At 38.6% G+C, this 12500-nt stretch overlaps 1 protein-coding gene across 1 annotated transcript in view; it reads left to right on the top strand.

Moving 5' to 3' along the window:
- LOC143018582 (glycerophosphocholine cholinephosphodiesterase ENPP6-like) overlaps positions 1 to 12500 on the top strand; it is a 77395-nt gene that overhangs the window by 26270 nt on the left and 38625 nt on the right. The window lies entirely within an intron of this gene.

The following is a 12500-nucleotide window of genomic DNA, read 5'->3' as shown; positions in this document are numbered from 1 at the left end:
GTAGGCAAAAACAAAGGCATGAAATCCACTTCCACCCATTCCATCCCCACATACCCCACTCCCATTTACCCCCGCCCTCTCTCTTATCTTGGATCCTCGTGGATGACGGGTCATCCCTGCATCTCGCCCTGGGTCAGAAGCAGTGTAGCAAGACACAGCACATCCACAGCAAGGCCGCTTCACTTAATTGGCGAACCCTCCTCTCCGTCCCCTCATGCAGATAGATAATAACAGATAGGTAAGAACGAATAATAATGAGTAGATGAATAAAAATGAATAAAACAAAATAAATTGCGGACATTACAGCATTTTGCTTAGTTGTACTCGTATATCTAAATGAATCTTAAAACTTCGAACTGTACTACATTGCTACTACGTTATTTTCTTCTCAACCAGAGGGAAAGAGATAGTGAATATGAGAGGTAAATAGATAGATAGACAGATAGACAGACAGGCTGATAGATAGGCAGACGGACAAGTTAGATAGATATATAGATAGATAAATAAATAGATAGAAAGATAGATAGATAGATAGATAGATAGATAGATAGATAGATAGATAGATAGAGAGAGAGAGAGAGAGAGAAAAGGATATATATATATATGTGTATGTGTGTGTATGTATATATAGATATATGTATAATATATTATATATATAGATATGTATATGTATATATATATATAGATAGATAGATAGATAGATAGATAGATAGATAGATAGATAGATAGATAGATAGATAGAGAGAGAGAGAGAGTAAGGAGCAGCAGAAAAGAGGTGATTTTCTAAATATTTGCTTATGACCTTAGCTACGGACGGGTAGACCATACGTGGGTAGACACAAGAAATTTGGAAACATTATTAAAACCTTGCGCGAGAGGAAATATTTCAATTAAGGCAAAAATGGACAGCGTGGAGAGTGTAGTGCAGTGGTTCTTAGCCTTTGTCTTTGGCCATTATGGCCCACCTAATCACCTTTGAAATCATGATATCCCCATGTGGTGGTGATATACAATTCTTTTACTTTGAACAATAATCTCCCCTTCAGCTGAAAAAGTATAAAACCTTGGTTTAAAACTACTTCAAAAGAACAAGGCATCAATGAAAAAAAAAAAAAAAAAAATTGAAAACAAAAAAATTAACCAGATTTCCACAATTGCCCCCACCCCCTTAAAAATCATATTGTCCAACTGAAAAACTGAATTGCCCACATGGAAAACCTAATTGCCCACCAGTGGGACATACGCCCCACGTTGAGAAGCACTAGTGTAGTGGAAGCATTCTTTTTGTATGGGATCATATTGTGGACCTTGCTGAGAAAGAATATATCATCTCGTCAGCAATTGAAAACCCTTACAGCCTTGGGAGGCAACATCTAAGTGTCACAACACTGGTATAAGAGAAACTAAAGGAGGTTAGCAGAACGGAGGGATAAAAATTGAAAGAGATCAACATTTCTTTTTTGAGTGAAAATTAGTCTTCAATCATAAAAGAATACTGCGTGACTCTGGTCCGTAGGGAGGCTACTAAAGTCCTTGAAATATCGACTTCATAAAATTTGCTGTCAGTACACCATGTGGTGTGTTGGGAGAGTGCTAGGACTATACAAAGACGGCGTAGATGGACTTTTTGTGAAGTGTGTGCGTGCAGTGATGAGAACAGCATGTGTACTAAATAAAGAGAGAGAGAGAGAGAGAGAGAGAGAGAGAGAGAGAGAGAGAGAGAGAGAGAGAGAGAGAGAGAGAGAGAGAGACTGGAAAAAGTACAACGGCGAGCCACAAAACTAATTCCAAATATAAGAAATAAATCATACGAAAATCGACTAAAACATATGAATCTGCTTTCCCTAAAAAAGCGTAGACTCAGAGGTGACTTGATACAGGTCTTTAAGATTTTTAAAGGGAATTGACAACATCAAAAGTGACAAAATTTTCACACTGAATGAGAATCAGACAAGAAACAATGGTCTCAAACTGTCCGGAAATATATTCAATTTGGAAGTAGGTAGAAACAACTTTGCCAACCGTGTAGTTAATGAATGGAATAAACTTCCTGCACAGGTAGTGCAATGTAGTTCAGTTCGAGGCTTTGAGACTCATTTGGATGAACACCTAAGCAAGATGCTGTAATTATTATAATTTATCTTATATTATTTGTTTTTGTTTTGTTATCATTTGTCTGTCTGATTTTCATTTATTATTAGTTATATGTCAATTTATTATTATTTACTATTTACCTGTTTGTTTATTATTTAACTATACCTATGCATTTATTTATGCATTTTATTTGTTATTTACATTATTATGGTTTTTATTTATTATTTTATTATTACTATAATTTTTTTTCGCATCCGACCTAGATATGGACCAAAAGGTCTCCTGTCGGCTGCTCCGCCTTTGTAATCCTTTGTAATCCTTTGAGAGAGAGAGAGAGAGAGAGAGAGAGAGAGAGAGAGAGAGAGAGAGAGAGAGAGAGAGAGAGAGAGAGAGAGAGAGAGAGAGAGAGAGAGAGAGTGATAGAGAGAGAGAGAGAGAGAGAGAGAGAGAGAGAGAGAGAGAGAGAGAGAGAGAGAGAGAGAGAGAGAGAGAGAGAGTGAGAGATGCATCTTAAACGAAAGTAGATTTGATAAAAAAGAACTTTGTTGATATGATTTGAACATATATTGGAATAAGTTGCTGGTATACTTTGGTCAAAGTTAAATAGGAATAGTGAGGAAGAAGGAAGATAACAAGAAAATACAAAGACTAAAGTAAAGACGATCGGGAGTATGGTGCAAAGAAGAACAAGGAAAGGACAGTGATAAATAGTGAGGAGGATGAGGTGTTGGTGCAAGACAGAAGGGAGTGGAGAAGATACAAAGGAGATGCTGTCGAAGCAAGGAGTGGAGGGGAGGGTTGAGTATGAACAACACGAAGGTATTTGGGCAGTGGACCAGAAAATCATATGGTTTATTAAATAAGTCTCATTGCTTTTTTCATATCATTAGGTTATAGTTCTGTTTGGCTTTTCATTTTAGATATTAGATTGCCTATAGAAGAAGGAGAAAAAGAGGCCAGCGAAAAAAAAAATAGAAAAAAAAAGCAGAAGAGATAATATAAGAGAGAGAATATATCCCAAACCCTACAAAGAAAACACTGAGCATGCAACATGAACGTACAAAGAAAACGTTAATGTCCCACAAGTAATGAGAGAAAACGTACCTTTAGAGCCATAGATATTGAAATATGACAGCAGATGTATGAATGTGAAATGAGCGTTTTTGAGGAGCATGATAATTATGAAAGGAATAACAGCACAAAGAGAAGAGAGAAATGGAGACCTTCCCTTTGTTGTGAGAGAGCGTTGGAATAGAAGAAAATAATGCGCACACACAGTCCGGAAGACTGGGGAAATGCAAATATCGTACCAATATATAAAGGGGGAAACAAAGAAGACCCAACAAATTACAAACAGGTCTCCCTTACAAGTACAGTAGCCAAATTTTGTGAAAAAGTTATTAAGAATAGATGGGCAAAACATCTGGAAGAAAACAATATACTAAACCCGAGAAAATTTGGATTTAGACCGGGAAGGTCATGTGCTACAAATTTTATCTGTTTCTATTCAAGACTAATAGATATAATACAAGAAAGGGATGGATGGGCTGATTGTGCTTTCCTAGATTTACAAAAAAAAAAAAAAAAAAAAAAAAAAGTATAAAGAAAACTGGAAACCATAGGAGGGAAACAAGGAAAACTATTAAAATGGATAGAGGATTTTTTGCATGAAAGAAAAATGAGAGTAGTGCTTAGAGATAAGAGTTCTACTTACGAAGAAGTGATTAGTGGTGTCCCACAAGGATCAGTACTGGCTCAGATAATGTTTGCTATTTATGTAAATGACATGAATGAGGGCGTAGAATGCTACATGAACTTCTTTGCAGATGACGCAAAACTGATGTGGAAATTAAGAACAAAAACGGACTGTAAGTCGCTACAGAGAGGTCTAAACAGGGTTTGGGAATGGAGTCAGAAGTGAGAAGTGGACTTCAACATAGAGAAATGTAGTATAATGGAATTCTGAAAATGTGAAAAAAGAATATCAAGACAGTATAAAATGGGTATAAAGGAAATAAAGAATGTGAGTTCTGAAAAAGTTATTATCACAGAAGACATGACTCCTGATTAACAGATATATAAAATTGTCGAAGAAACCTACAACTTGCTAAGATGAATAAAGATGGCCTTTACCTACTTGGACGGAGAAATGGTGAAGAAAATACTAGTCACACTGATAAGGACAAGACGAGTATGCAGCAACACCATGGGCACCCAGTACTAAAAAGAATATAAACTTTATCATAAAGAAATGGAAAAAATCCAAATAGCAATTACGAAGATGGCCCCAACATTTTTAAAACTGTCATATGAGGAGAGATTGTCAAAAGTTGGATTTTCCGATTCTGGAACAAAGAAAAGAAAGAGGTGACCTATTGGCCATCTATAGAATTATGAGAGGCATGGAAGTCCTTGATAGAGAAGACTTACTAAATTGAGATAAGAAAAATACAAGAGGACTTGAAAAGAAACTCAAAAAGGACAGTTATAGAAAGGACCTGAAAAAGAACAGCTTCACATAGAGTGGTGGATGTCTAGAATAAATTGGACGAAACAATAGTGTGTACAAAAAACTTACATGAATTTAAGAGCAAACTAGATATTGCGAGATACAAAGACGGGACACCACGAGCGTAGCTCCCCTTCCCGTAAGATACAACTAGATAAATGCAACTAGGTAAATAAATACACTATTTTTGCATGGAGAAAAAAAAAAAAAAAAAAAAAAGGGACGTAAAACCATTGCAAAAGCAAAAGAAGAGGGGAAAGACTGTCTTGATAAAAGATTCCCGGACAAAATCCTACACTGATTTTTTCTTATTCTTACCTCGTGTTAACACTATAATTCTAAAGTCACAGTACTATGCAAAAATAATATATAGTTGCAATCTAGACCGCTAAATCCGTTATTTGACCTCTGGACTTATTGAGTATGTGTTAATTTTACGACCTATCTATAGACTTTTAATCGCGTTAATGAACTCCAGAGTGACAGCTGACTCCAATGTTGACCTCACATGAAGGTTTTCTGTCCTTTTTCATGACCTGACGCTTCTGTTGCTGCGGTGATAGAACAAGGTCGTATTGGCCAACGTCCTGCCAAGCGGATATATTGAACTATTGTATACTTATACATTTTTCTTTTCTTTTTTTAAATGAAGGAAAAAAACTCAAAGAACATTAATGAATATTATAGAAAATGTGGATGAGAAGAAAAAATATAAGAAAAGGTCTACAGTAAGATTTCATGAAAAGAAAGAGAATCCAGAGGAGCTGTCGATATTTATAAACTATAGCCCCGCTGGTGAATTATAAGCACGTAACATCAGAATCTCTCCACCAAACCCATTTCAACTTGCTGTATTTATTCATAAACATTTTAAACATGATTTAAGGCAGCTGTTGCATCAATAGACTGTTTCATTTGAATGGGGCGAAACGTCCAATCCATGGGGCGAATCGTCCAAGGTTCGGGGCGAAATGACTGGGGGGCGAACGGACCAGGGGGCGAAAAGACATGAAAGTGCACCCACACACACACACACACACACACACACACACACACACACACACACACACACACACACACACACACACACACACACACACACACGCACGCACACACACACACACACACACACACACACACACACACACACACACACACACACACACACACACACACACACACACACACACACACACACACACACACACACACACACACACACACACACACACACACACACACACACACACACAAACACACACACACACAAACAAACAAACAAACAAACAAACAAACACACACATGTGTAAAGTACTGGAAATGAGTAATAGCTGGAAAAGACCAACATTAAACTATTCTAAAGGAAGTGAATCCATTACTAAAGCAAAGAAGGAGAAAGATTTGGAACTGTTAATAAAGGACAACCTGTCACCCGAGAGACATATCAGCAGGATTCAAAGAGAGACATACGGACTAATGTAGAAAATAAAATATCTATTCGCTATATGGATGGAGAGATGATGAAAAAACTAATCGGAATCCGAATCCGTTCACAGAGTTAAGAATATAAGCAATATCGAGATAATACAAAGGGCAGCAACCAAACTGTTCCCCAACCTGGCAGATAAACCATACGAGGGGAGACTAAATGCAATGTGTCTCTCAACTCTGAAAGACTGAAGAAAAAGAGGTGATATGATCACGGTATTTAGATCACTAAAAGGGATAGATTACGTTGACAAAAGATATTTATTGACTAAAGATAAGAGGGCTTTTAGAGGTCATGAGAACAAGATTATGGAAGACTACGTGTCTAAAGTATGTGAAGAACTATATTTTTCCATATAAATGCATAAATACTTGGAAAGATCATAGCTTAAAAGGAGATATAGCTCAAGTTCGATCAATACATGAATTAAAATCTAAATATGATAAATGGAAATCATACATACATACATACATATATATATATATATATATAATATATATAATATATATATATATATATATATATATATATATATATATATATATATATATATATATATATATACATATATATATATATATATTCCTCTTTGTTGAACAGCTTCTTCCACCCCCTAGGGCGTCCTACCGGCCTCTTTGCGTGTTTTGTTTTTTCCATTCTTTTAACATGCCCATACCATCTCAATTTGTTCTTTTCAATTATCTTCAGCATAGATGTTACTCTTAATCCCACTCACTCACTCACTCACTCACTCTGTTGGTTGTCAGGCCGGACGACCCTTCACAGCTTTCACTATGCCTCTCCAGATGGTTCTATCCTCTGCCAATTCTTTCCAGTCCTCTCTTGGTGCCACCCTCTCCACGTCCTTCTTTACTCCATCCATCCATCCGTACCTGGGTCTCCCTACTGGTCGTCTGCCTTCTACTCCTCCTTCCATCACCTTCTTTGGTAGTCTGTCTGCCTCCATTCGTACGCAGTGTCCAGCCCACCTTGCTCTTCTTCCCCGTATTTCATCCTCCCTAATTTATTAATTTCTAATTCTATCAAGTCTAGTCACTTCTCAGATCATACTCAGGACTCTCATTTCTGCTGCTTGTATTTGCGAAGATGCTCTTTTTGTCAGTGTCCAAGTTTCTGACCCAAAAAGAAGTACTGGTCTTAATACTGTTGTAAATATAATGGTTTTCGCCTTTATTGAGATGTATTGTATTTCTTAATTTTATTTGATATTTCTATGTTTTGCCTGTTTTCTTCATCAAAAAGCACTCCAAGATCACTCGATTTCTCAGTCTTTTTCAGTTTGATGTTTTCTATATAGATATTACATTCCTCCTTGATTCTACCTACTTTCTTTATTTCTTTCTTTTGTTTATTCATTCTCATCCCCAGTCTGTATAACGTGTTATTTCATCTTGTGATGGTTTTTTGAAAATCTTGTTGGTTTCCTATCACAATAGCTACATCGTCTGCATAAGCCAGTGTAATCTCCTTTTCCTCCAGTATATACACTTCAGGTAAGGCACCTAGTCTGGATGGATGCCATGCATAATGTCTGAAAAAGGGAGGTACAGTGATGGTGGACTGGCTGGTGAGATTATTTAATGTTTGCTGGAGAGAGGGTAGAGTGCCGGAGGACTGGAGGAGTGCCTGTATAGTTCCACTTTACAAGGGAAAAGGGGACAAGTGTGAATGTAGTAGTTTCAGAGGGATTAGCTTGTTAAGTGTAGTTGGGAAGGCTTATGGGAGGATCTTGATTGAGAGGATTAGGAGAGGAACAGAAGGAGTAATTGGTGAGGAACAGTGTGGATTTAGGACAGGTAGAGGTTGTGTAGATCAGATCTTTGTGGTAAGACAGATATGTGAGAAAGCTATAGGAAAGGGAAGGATGTTTTTTGGGCTTTTATGGATCTGGAAAAGGCTTATGATAGGGTAGACAGAAAGGCACTGTGGGAGGTTATGCAGATAAACGGGATAGGAGGAAAGCTTCTAGGAGCTGTCAAGAGTTTTTATGAGAGTAGTAGAGCATGTGTCAGGATTGGAAATGGAGAGAGTGAGTGGTTCGAGGTAAATATGGGACTTCGTCAAGGATGCGTTATGTCACCCTGGCTGTTCAACTTATACATGGATGGGGTAGTGCGAGAGGTAAATGCAAGGGTAGTGGGTCAGGGATTGGAGATGGTTAAAGAAAATGGAGAAAAGTGGGAGGTGAGCCAGCTGTTGTTTGCTGACGACACTGCGCTTGTGGCAGGATCGGAGGAGGGACTGAGGAAGTTGGTGGCAGAGTTTGGGAGAATATGTAATAGAAGAAAGCTAAAGATAAGTGTGGGTAGAAGTAAGGTGATGAGATGTACAAGGGGTGAAAGTGGCAGTAGACTGGAATTGAGCATTAAGGGAGAGAGACTGGAGGAAGTGGATAGTTTTAGATACTTGGGTGCAAATGTGGCAGGAAAAGGTGGAGTGAAGGTGGAGGTAGAATGTAGATTGAGAGAAGCGAGTAAATGCCTTGGTGGATTAAAGAGTGTAATGAGGAATAGACATTTGGGAATGGATGCTAAGAGGAGACTGTATGAAGGAGTGATTGTGCCAACAGCACTGTATGGGGCAGAAACATGGAACATTCGAGAAGAAGAGAGAAGGAGTTTGAATGTGTTTGAGATAAGGTGTCTGAGAAGTATGATGGGGGTTACTAGGCTAGATAGAGTGAGAAATGAGGAGGTGAGGAGGAGAACAGGGGTGGAAAAGGAGCTGGGAGATAGGGTTGATGAAAGAATATTAGGATGGTTTGGACACATGGAAATAATGAGTGAAGAAAGACTAGTAAAAGAGGTATGGAAGGCAGATGTGGAGGGAGTGAACATGAGGGGACGTCCTAGGATGAGGTGGATGGATGGGGTGAAGGGGGCTTTGGGGAAGAGGGGAATGTCTGTTGAGGAAGGACGGGAGAGGACAGAAGACAGGGGTGAATGGAGAGTGGTTGTATATGGATGATGTTGTGATTGCATGAGGTGGAATGGGCGGGGGGATGGGGGGTGAGGTAGTATGTGTGAGCAAAATTTGACACAGCCCGAAGGGATTTCTCCCCGTCCTCTCATTTTATGCAATGGTGGGACGGAGAGGGGGGGGTCGCCGATTTAATGAAGCGGCCTTGCTGTGGATGTGCTGTGTCTTGCGACACTGCTTCTGACCCAGGGCAGTGGACAGGGTGCAGGGATGACCCGTCATCCAGGAGGTGCTAAGATAAGAGGGAGGGTGGAGGGGTGTGGAGTGTATTCAGGGATGGAATGGGTGGGAATGATTTTATGCCTTTTCCTTTTTGGCTACCTCCCTTGTAAGGGGGAAAAAGCCTTGGTATATGTATGTATGTATGTATATACACTTCCTTCAGGCATCTGTTCTTGTATATTATGTAAAACAAGGGGGAGAGCACCTCCCCTTGCCTCACTCCTGTCTTTATGGTAAACCATCCACTCACCAGCTCTCTGTTCTTGACTCTACTCTCTGTATTCTCATATATACTCTTAATCATTCTTATCATTTTAGGGTTTATGCCATAGTCTGGATGTTGTAAGACTCTCCACAGGTTGTTTCTATTAATTCTATCGAAGATTTTTCCCAGGTCGATAAAAGCCACAAACTTGTCAATGTCCCATTCCCAGATCTTTTCCAGTATCATCTTCAGTGTGAACCCTAGGTCTGTTGTTCTCCTATTAGGTTTGAAACCATGTTGCCATGTTCCTAGTTTTTCCTCGACAAATGATCTTAGTCTTTTCTCTATTAACCTTTCATATACTTTTCCAACATGAGATAATAAGGATATACCCAAGTAATTTGCACCATTTGATTTGCTACCTTTCTTATAAACTGGGCATACTATTGCTGTGTGCCAATTATGTGATACTCTTTCCTCTTTCCATACACTATTCAAGATGTTTTTCAACCACTCTACACATCCCTCTCCAGCAGCTTTAAATAGTCCTATAGGTAGCTCGTCATCACTTGGGGCTTTGCCGCTTCTTATCTTCTTCAGTGCCTCCTTCACTTCCTGGATAGTAATCTCATTTAAGTCCTCTCCATATTGGTCCTGCTATATTCCCACTTTCCGTTCTTCCTCTACCTCCATATCCTCCACATTCAGGAGTTTTTCGAAATATTCCCTCCATCTTTCTTCTGTCTCCTTTGGTTATGTCAGTAGTTCTGTTCCCGTTTTATCCTTTCCTATAGTTCTTAACCATACTGTACTATAGTTTTCTTGTTCCCTCCAAGTCTCTTTCTAGGTCCTGTCCAATCCTGATCCACATCTCTTCCTTAGCTGTTCTTTTGATTGCTTCTGCATTGTTTCGTTTATCTTCATAAACCTGCCTTCTCCATTGTCTCTCGTTTTCATCCATTTTCTAAAATATCTTGTTTTTTCCTTAACTGTACCTTCACATCATCAGTCCACCATGGCGTGTTTTTCTTTTTGGCACCATAATTGATTTTGATACCAACTGTCTCTTCAGTTGCCTCATACACAGTTTCTTTGATTTGTTCCCATTGCTCCTCTATACTTATTTTTTTTTCCATTTCAAGTTCTTCCTGTTTTCGCAATTCTATCAGTTGTTGCAGTGTTTGCTTTGTCTCTTCATCTTTCAGTCTTTCCAATCTAAACCTCTTCTGCTTTTTCTTGGTTCTTTCCTTTGGTTTTCCAATTCCAAACTTAGCCACCACCAATCTGTGGTCAGAGTCTAAGGACACAGATGGTACGATCTTTACATCTTTAAATATATTTTTCTTGTTGGTAAGGAATAAGTCAATCATCGACTTCTTATTGTATCTTTGTTGTAGTACATTCCACCTATACCATGTCCATATATGGCTCTCCTGGTGTTTGTAATATTTATTCATTATGGATATGTTATTCATCACACAATAATCGATTATTCTCTCTCCTTCCTGGTTATATTCGCCGATGCAAAACTCTCCAGTGACATGTTCAACTCCATCTCTATTCTTTCCGACATGTCCAATCATATCACCCTTGACAATAATCCCCTCCTGATATTTTGTTTCTTCTTTCACTGTCCGTAGGGTTTCATAAAACTGTTCTTTCTCTCTCAAGCTTCTCCCTTGTTGCGGGGCATATGAATGATGCCAATTTTGGTCTGTTTAATCTTCAACTTTATACATACAATGCTTTCATTCCTACAGTCCACACTGTCGACCATTTCTGACAGTAGCGGGGATAGCATTAAAGCAACCCCATGCCTTCCGTCATCATTCCCACTATTTATGATCTTATAATTTTCGTGCAATGTGTTCTCTCCTTTTCCTCTAATTCGGGTTTCGCACAGTTTAATAATTTCCAGTCTTCTTTTCTTCATCATCTGTGTTATCTCCTCTTTATCTCTGCATTTTGACGAATTTATTGTAGCAATCTTTATTGTCTTTTATATTTTCCTGTTTTGTTGGCCAATTCTGTTCCGGTTCGTTAACCCTTGGTCAGTCTGTTCTCGAGGCGTGTTCTGCGTTACTTGTGCAAACTATGCACACACACACACACACACACACACACACACACACACACACACACACACACACACACACACACACACACACACACACACACACACACACACACACACACACACACACACACACACACACACACACACACACACACACACACACACACACACACACACACACACACACACACACACACACACACACACACACATATATATATATATATATATATATATATATATATTTATATGTATATTGTATATATATATATATATGTGTGTGTGTGTGTGTGTATATATATATATATATATATATTTACATATATATATATATTTTAATATAGATTCATTCTTTTAATTTTCTTCTGGGTGAAGGAGCCTTTTGTTAGGTTGAAGAACTACGTAAGATGTCGGAATGAATGGATTATGTACAGTGTGGATATAAACTGTATTCAGTGGCCCCGAAAGATTTATCAACCTTAGTTTCGATCAGGATATGAATTACAATTCGGGACATGGAGTCTGTCAATCCGCCCATTCATACTGAAAAAAGAAAAGAAAAAATATATATATTCGATTAGTCTTTCATTTTCTGAAAAGAGGAATTTGTCCATATAATGGATTTTATTTTCTTTAAATCCAGATGATTTTACTCGGCTCAGAAGTTCCCTTAGGCGGTGCAGGAGTCCATGTGAACCGGGTTGCATGTCGACAGGTCGGTCGGTCGGTGGTGGAGGTGGTGGACGGGGGTGGGGGTAGGGGCTGGAGTCTCGTGGGTCTGCATTCGAGTCAAGATTGTAGATGAAGTTGCTCAAAGTTGTTATTTCACAGTATGCATGTATAATGCATACATACATGCGTACATGCATACATACACACACACACACACACACACACACACACA

Source organism: Oratosquilla oratoria, chromosome 35 (genome assembly GCF_046742065.1).
Source record: "Oratosquilla oratoria isolate Oo_2021 chromosome 35, ASM4674206v1, whole genome shotgun sequence".
NCBI lineage: Eukaryota > Metazoa > Arthropoda > Malacostraca > Stomatopoda > Squillidae > Oratosquilla > Oratosquilla oratoria.
This window is presented reverse-complemented; position numbering and strand designations above follow the sequence as displayed.